This window comes from Sitodiplosis mosellana, unplaced genomic scaffold (assembly GCF_009176505.1).
Source record: "Sitodiplosis mosellana isolate CC-2019 unplaced genomic scaffold, AAFC_SMos_1.0 Smas_scaffold_2086, whole genome shotgun sequence".
Lineage (NCBI taxonomy): Eukaryota > Metazoa > Arthropoda > Insecta > Diptera > Cecidomyiidae > Sitodiplosis > Sitodiplosis mosellana.
The window spans coordinates 1-1,414 of NW_022597328.1; the positions used below are offsets into that span (position 1 = coordinate 1).

Here is a 1,414-nt window from a genome sequence, read left to right on the forward strand (position 1 = left end):
TGTGTACGGAAAAGTAATACGAGTGGAAACGATGTGTAAGAAACTAGTGTAGAAAAACTTTTTGAATGGCGAAAGTTCTTTTCCTTGTCATGAAGTGTTGCTTCTAAATATCAGTTAAGTAAGAAATTTTTAATTTGTCTTAAGAAAAAGACAGCATTAAGTAAGAACAATAAGCAAAATGACCGACGAAAATTTAAATTGTTCAAAAATGTTTATTGAAATATTTTTGTTAAAAGTTCACATTTCAGATGTTGTGCAAGATATTCACAAATAGTGTTGATTTGTTTCCATTTAAGCGTTGGCGTTGGCCGAAGCACCAGGATATAAATCACTAACGCCAGGTAGATCAAGACCACGGAGACCACCGGAACCAACGAGACCATCGGGGAGACGTCCAGCAGTACCGTTAATAAAACTACTGATATTGCCAAGACCACCTGTAAGATCTTAGAGAACGATTTCAGCTAGGCACTCATTTCACACATCAATTATCCTTCACATACTTACTGCCAGGTAGAACAGGAACACCGAGTTGTGGAAGAGCAACACAAGCTCCAGCGAATAAAACAGCGATAATGATGAATTTGATTTTGATTTAGCTTTCAATTGACCTCTCTTAGATGAAGCTGACAATTCGAATGATTTTCTCATCGATTCGATCGCCTTTTATACACAATTTCCACCGACAAATCCAACCAGAAATTTACCACGAGCAAACAAAATGTTGCGAAATTCGACAAATATTTTGAACCATTTGACGCATTCAATTGGGCAAATTCAAAACAGGTTTTCAGATACGTTTTCAGTTGTTAGATCGATCTATTTTGCTTCGTTTGTTTTTCAAACCAATGAAAAAATATTTTTGTTCCTTAGAACCGTACTGCGATAAAAGCCTATATAAACAATGTTATTATATTTGACAATATTTGACTCGATGTCAATGACGATGTGGCAGCGCCACCTATAGAGATTCCTTATTAAAATAAGTGGAACTATTGAGTGCGTGCACCATATCGCACGTAAATTTTCAATATGGCAGCGCCCATAGAATTGAAAAGTTAACCGATTTCATAGTCGCAAATTATCGCTGTACGCTTAGAACTCAAGAAATAAACACAAGGCTAACAAACGTGGCACATGTGAGTGGCAATTGTTTGTTAAATAAAAAGAATTACATTCGTAATCCCGAACTTTTCCGTTGTCCGCACTTCAGTTAAAACTTCGACAATTTTGCATGGAAGGTACCCATAAATCGACTCCGATTAGCTCAAAACTTTCTGAGGTTTCATTTTTTGGCGAAAAAATGAGATTGTAAAAGACTCATGCTGATCGCATTGTCAAAAGTTTGGTTTTTGGCCCTCAATTTTTTACTTTTCCGTACACAACGTGTCAAGGGAAAGTATAGGAATTGGTC

General features: G+C 36.5%; 1 long non-coding RNA gene across 1 annotated transcript; it reads right to left on the reverse strand.

The window, feature by feature from the left end:
* Nucleotides 1-192: 192 nt before the first annotated feature.
* Nucleotides 193-789, reverse strand: LOC129571352 (uncharacterized). The gene is made up of 2 exons (XR_008688258.1): nucleotides 508-789; nucleotides 193-437 (listed from the first exon to the last, which is right to left on the reverse strand). It is a non-coding gene; the product is annotated as an uncharacterized LOC129571352 (long non-coding RNA).
* Between the last annotated feature and the right edge of the window lie 625 nt (nucleotides 790-1,414).